This window comes from Hirundo rustica, chromosome W (assembly GCF_015227805.2).
Source record: "Hirundo rustica isolate bHirRus1 chromosome W, bHirRus1.pri.v3, whole genome shotgun sequence".
Taxonomy (NCBI): domain Eukaryota; kingdom Metazoa; phylum Chordata; class Aves; order Passeriformes; family Hirundinidae; genus Hirundo; species Hirundo rustica.
The window spans coordinates 23,526,695-23,533,641 of record NC_053487.1 but is presented as its reverse complement, the minus strand read 5'-3'; positions in this window follow the sequence as shown (position 1 = coordinate 23,533,641).

Sequence of the window (6,947 nt, the reverse complement as noted above, 5' to 3'; positions counted from 1 at the left end):
TGGCCGCAATAACCCCCTACAGCGCTATAGGTTGGGGACAGCGTGGCTGGACAGTGCCCAGGAGGAAAGGGACCTGGGGGCACTGGTCAGCAGCCGGCTGAACATGAGCCAGCAATGTGCCCAGGTGGCCAAGAGGGCCAATGGCGTCCTGGCCTGTATGAGGAATACTGTGGCCAGCAGAACCATGGAAGTCGCTCTTCCCCTGTACTCGGCACTGGTGAGGCCACACCTTGAATATTGTGTCCAGTTCTGGGCCCCTCCGTTTAAGAATGACATTGAGATGCTTGGGCACGTCCAGAGGAGGGCAACAAGGCTGGTGAGGGGCTTGGAACACAAGCCCTATGAGGAACGACTGAGGGAGCTGGGATTGTTTAGCCTGGAGTAAAGGAGACTCAGAGGTGACCTTATCACTCTCTACAACTTCCTGAAGGGTGGTTGTAGACAGCTGGGGGTAGGTCTCTTTCTCCAGGCAGCAACTGACAGAACAAGAGGATACAGTCTCAGGCTGTGTCAAGGGAAATATAGGTTGGATATTAGGAAAAAGTTTTTCACAGAAAGAGTGATAAGGTACTGGAATAGTCTGCCTGGGGAGGTGGTAGAGTCACCATCCCTGGACATGTTTAAAAAAAGACTGGATGTGGCACTCGATGCCATGATCTAGTTGAAGTGTTAGGGCATGGGTGGGACTCGATGATCTTGAAGGTCTCTTCCAACCTACACATTCTGTGATTCTGTGAAATCTAAATTTTGATTTACCAGCAACAGTAAAGTCTAATTAATTTATTAACTTAAGGAGAAGATATGCCTGTGTTTTATCATCAGCAGGTTGAAGCAGTCACATCAGACACCCATCACCTTCAAGGAGTGAAAAGGGCCACATTGCATAGCCTTTGTGGCTAGAACAACAACAGAAGAGTGCAAAAAAGACAATCGTGTCTGAAAGTTATACAGACAATTTGACAACAAAAGCCCTGTGTCAGCATCATGGTACTGTTTCCACTAACTTTCTTCAGTTATTCCCTGTTCCAGGATTCAAGAAGACATCCAGTGATGCCAAAGATCAACATCTTGGCACTGATGGACTTTTCCATGAGTTTCAATTATTCAGACTCTAAAGCAAAAATTATTTATCTTAATTTTCCTAAAAGGATGTAATTGTACCTCATGTAATATTTCAGGTGCCTTTGGTGTGCCTTGCAGTTACTAAATGCTGTGGTTTTACTTTGTGGTGATTAGGATCAAGCAAATCCCTTCAATGATATTACTGTTTTCATCATTAATTCAGATTTACATCCTACAGGTACCATTGGCCAATTGAGTGAATAATGGTCCTATCCTGCACATTCTGCAATGGGTCTCTCTGCCCCATCAAAAAACATACAAGCTACAAACCCATACAGCTCACGCTGGTATTTTCACCACATTTCCTGCAACAGTAAAAAAGTGTAAGTGCAAATACACAGATTTCCAAAAGCTCTAAGTGCTTTGGAGATTCAAAGTAGAAATACAAGACTTGGATTGTACAATCTTGTAGCCTTTATCGGAGTAGACCTTCTGCTCCTTGGGGAAGTAGGTCATCTCATTGGCTGCTGCCTGAACAGTCTTCTCATCCATAGCATGGCCATGGGCTGTCATTTCTGCCCTGACACAGATCTTCACATGCCTTTGCTTAAAAAAAAAACCAAAAAAACCAGCACCCATGTTGTCTGAATTAATTGTTCATTTGATAATTAAATGCCGTTTACGGTGTTTGCAATTAATGGCAGCTGATCCTGTAACAATTTTTCTTCCAATATAGCAGGAAGACTTTTAATGGAGCCTTGTTAACAGCAAACAGTGCTCCTTTTTAAAATGTACTACAAATTTTCAGGGCAGATTGCTTATTACCTGCCCAGTCATAAATTATTGAAATTGATAAAATCAACCAGTTTGTCATTGTGGGTGCTGGTGCAAGGACCACTGTCTTTTACTCACGGTTCAGAAAAACAGGAAAAAGCCATTGTTACCTGTAAGGCTGAATCTGACTGGCAAATGCTAGAGGGTCATGAGTCAGGCTCAGCCCAATTGGTTGAATTGAGGGCTGTTGCCATGGCATTCCAACAATTTCTTCAAGTACCCCTGAATTTGGTCATTGAATCTGCATATGTAGCAGACATAACCAAATGTTTGGATTGTTCACTTCTGAAAGAGGTCAATAATGCAACTTTGCTTCAATTATTGAAAACTTTGTGGTGTGCATTTCAAGTCTAAATTTATCTCTATTACATCCTGCACATTCGGAGTCACTCCAATTTACCAGGTTTCATAATAGAAGGTAATGCCAGGGCTGACAAGTTAGCTAATCCTACATGGGTAGCACCTCAGCCTGACAAAATAGTGCAAGTCAGTGTTGCATGATTTTCCATCAAAGTGCATATACTCTGCAGAAGCAGTTTCAGTTAATGCCAACTGAGGCTTGTGACACTGTCAGTTTTTGTGCTGACTGTCACAGCCTTGCTGCACCTTTACCAGTAGGGGTAAACCCCAGAGGTCTGAAAGCCCTGCAGCATTGGCAAACAGATGTCACTCATATTGCTGAATTTGGCTGACTTAAGTATGTGCACGTGTTTTATTGAAATTTTCTCCTCTGCCATGTGGGCATCTGCTCATATTGGAGAAAAAGGGTTGTAATGTTATTGCCCATTGGGAGATGGCTTTTTGCCATCTTAGGTATACCTGCTTCCATGAAACTGACAACAGTCTCGCCTATGTCTCACAGAAGACGGAGCAGTTTTTATATGTATGGGGAGTGTCACACAAATTTGGCATTCTGCATTCTCCAACTGGTCAAGCCATTGTTGAACGCACTCATGGCATCCTAAAGTGTGTTCTGTTTAAACAAAAAAAAAAAAAAAAAAAAGGGGAATGCCTGGAGAAACCCAGCACAGTCAACTGGAAAAGGTTCTATATGCAATTGATCACCTTGCAGTGCCACAAAAATGCAAACAATCTTGTCATTCTAAATTACTTCCTTTTCGTTGCAGTCATCAAGTGAGATGCACTTACCTCGAGTGAAAGTCTGGGTACGGGACCTAACCACTATAAGTGGGAGGGCCCGTGTGAGCTTATCGTTTGGGGTTGCAGGTGTGGGCCTGATATTTCTGAGTCTGAAGAGATTTTAGCCTGCTATCAGTGCTGTTTCCCAAGGGAAAAGTTCTCGAGAAAGCCTTCTCAAAACAATCTTGGCAAAACAACTATCCTTTCCCAAAACAATCTTTCTCCAGGTGGTGTTTTGCTGTTTCTCTAGTTTCACCAATGGGATTAGAGAGGTGTCGTTCCTAGTCACTAATCATGTTAAGTCTGTATCAAAACACCTTACAAAAAGTAGTAAGAATTAAACAATAAAGCCTTCTATACTCTTTGCCTTCTGAAATACTTGGAGTCTTTTGTCTTTCATGTCCTACAGCGACATCAGGTATGCCCCCGTTTCCACAGATACTGGGGTACGATGGATACCTGCAAGGTGTGTTTGCCCTGACCTGCGACACCAAAAGCAGAATGTGGTCATCAGGCAACATTCGAGTGATGATCAGGATGCCGATTGTCATTCAGATGATTTTTCTTCAAGTAGAGAATGAGTATCCTATCCTTTTTGTTTCTAGAGTAGTGAGTGTTGACAAGTTAGACTGCCATTTTTTTAGCAGATTGACAATGTTTTGTTTATTGTATTAGAATTAGTAACTGACTCCTTGCAAGGATGAACAGCAAGACTTGATGCTGGTGCATGGATGTGATAAGTGAAGAATTCGATAGCGTGTGCCAGAGAATCTCCCTGACCATTCCAAGTCAGTGTCCAATTGAGGTTCTATCTAATAACCATCAGTTACTAAAGGGACTTATTGTGTTGTGTTTGTTCTCCTTCCTGCAAGGGCCCTGCAGGAGACTCCAAATGCTGCCTTCCACCTTAAAAACAAAAGGGTGAGATGTGAGAACTGACAGTGGTCAGAAAACAGATTTTTAGGCTCCAGGCAGTAGCTTGAAGCCTGTGGGAAAAGCCATGTACATAACTCTCTCACTTTGGCCTGGGAAATCATAAGGAGGAACCCAAAACAATACTTGTAGATATCCTCCTCCTGACACCTGGTGCTTTTCCAACTTGTTTACTAGTAAAGATGTTTACTAAGAGGTGTGGGTCTGAAACAACCAATAATATTCATTGTACCAAAACACTGGATAAAAGAGCTTGTCTTTCAATAAACCTTTGCCATAATGCCCTCTGAAGAAACCGGAGTTTTACATATTGTTATTTGAGCCATCCCGAATCGTTACGATAGAGCATTACCTTGGGACAGCCCTTCCAAAAAACTGCCTGTCTGCAGAGGGGGTTTTGTCCTGTGCCTCCATGGGTGGGGACTCCTTGCTGCATCCCAGCAGATCCCCATGGTTGGGGCTTACATGTCAGCTCTGCTGTGGGGAGCTGCTCCAACACCCTGTGTGCCCACAGGAGGATGTTGACCCACCATGTGTGGATCCCATGCTGCAAATGCTTTCCAGCTCCCTGTGAGATCCCCTGATCTCTTCCATATGCACCTTCTCTGAGTTGATGCTTGTTTATGACAGCTGATTATAAAGCTGTTTCTCAGTAGAGTAAGAACTAAAGGCCCTGTTTGTGAGAAGAGTCCAGGCCAAGAGAAGCCTTTCAAAGTGCAAAACAACTCACACTGGCAGCCCTTCCCTTGAGATCCCCATCCCAGGAAGCCTGAAATGCTCAACCTCATTAGGAATGGGGGCCAGAGCAAAGGAGGAAGGAAGGACACAAGAGGGGCAGCATGTGGTGGCTCCTGTGGGGATTAGAGTTCAGGAACACCTCTGAAAAGATGATTCATTCTCAGAAACTGTGGAAAAGGTATGTGAAGGCTGTGAGATTGAGATTATCTTTATTGCTACTGAGGGCATGCTCAAAAATGAAATTGACGAACATTGCTGCAGCAGCGTAACAGCGCATGTACGTCTCAGTCACTGCATTAAAAGGGCAAAGCCTCTGCTCGCCTGTTTATGTTTTGTTCACCGAGTGGAGCTCTGCCCTGATGATTTCAACTTGCTTTTTACATTCTCAAAGGCCAGGACTGCTTCAAAATATCTTCAGAAAAACAACAGCCCCTTCCTCTTTCTCATCAGCACGAGACTATTCCTTAAATAGGAGTCCCGTTTGAGAAGTGCTTCTCAGACAGGAATTAGGGAGTTTCTGTTCCCCAGGGCAGCCCTTGCAGGGACAACTCCTTTAGAAGGGCAGTTGTGGTTTCTTTCCAGCTGCCTTTCAGGGGGCCTGCAGGGGTGATCGAGGGACTCAAGGTAATCTGGCCTGGCTACACAGGTGCATTTACCTCTTCATGCAGAAAGATACACAAAGACACACAGGTAACTTCCTCTGGGGAACTAGAGCTGAGGGGTTTCACAGATCCTGAGCAAATCTAGTGTTGGAGTCCAGGGCACGTGGAAAATCCCTTGAGCTGCCCTGGGGGGTCCAAGAGGCTTGCTGGGACCCCAGGAAAGCATTGCCTTTGACCTTAGTCCATGGGAAAAACTTCCAACACTTAGAGATGAATTAAAAGGAACAAAGATTTGAAATAGACAGTAGTTTAGTTTGTCACAGGGTGAAAATTTGTAGTTTTGGGTTTTTAGTATGGAGATAGATGAGAGCAAGATGGAGGATTTTGGGCAGTGTCTCTTCTTCTTCTACTCCATTTTCTACTGTGACAGTGGCACAAAGACATTGGTAGAATGGGTTTGATGTAGAAATTGCGTGCTTTAAATTAGGTAGCAATTATTGGCACAAAACTGTAAATATAGTATGTATTAAGAGTTAATTGGACTAGAAACCTTTAAAAGACCTTGGAATTCTTTGGCTGGCGTTCTTGCCAGCTGTGTTTTCCAGCATGCTAAGCTAGGTGTTAGCAGCGTGCGGACCTTGAGATAAGAAACTGAATAAACATCTCTAAAGACTAAAAAGTTGCAAGTTCCATTCATCTTTTAACCCCGGTACAGGACTTTGTGTGAGAGAAAACTCACAACTCTCACAGTCCAGTTATATTCAGACTGTGTTTTGAAATGCTGCTTGGACACCAAAATAACCCAGTCTGCAGTAATGACATATGGAAGAGCAGCCTTCACATGAGTGAACAGGGATCCAGTGACTGGATAATAATGCCCAGTCCAGGTGCCTGGGTGGACATATAGATGTATCTGGACATCTTAATCCTTGAGGTCAGCAGCAGATACATACAAAACGAACTAGATTTAATGCCTGATCTACAACAGTTTTGTAATGCTTTAGCTCTAATAGATTGAAGATGTTGGCAATACAGCTCCTTCTGGAACTGCTGTGGCCATGTCCATACCATGGGAGAGCAGGCTGGCTTCTCACAAGTCTGCTCACACCAGCACAAACTCCATGAACAGCACTGGGTCAAGTTCTGGTAACCAAAGTGCTGTTGATAAGACAGGACTGAAAAATATTTTTTGACATATTTGTCTTCTGTCACCCTTTTGCAGCTGTCAGGGAAGGGGCACAGGATGGTTCTTACATCTTCCTCTGAGTAAGGCACAGAGTAAACAGCAAAATTAATGAGACTTTCCTTGAAGGAGCCATTTCCTTGGCAATAGTACCTGTGGCTTTGTCATGCTCCACCCAGAAACATGGACTTAAATGTTCCATTTGAAAGTAAAACTTTGCTGACAAATGCTGCACCTAAATACAACAAAATGATTTTCAGTAATTGCCTCCCCTTGAGAGATAACCAAAACCCTCTAAAGACAGCTTCCCCCCCCCCCCCCCGTCTTTTGGTCATGGGTTAGACCCTGTATTCTGTGCTTAGACAAATTAGGTGGGGACTTCAGAAAGAGCAGGACCAGAACTCTGCTTCTCTAGATGTGTTACAACATCCTTGCCATGCCCCCCCCCCCCCCCC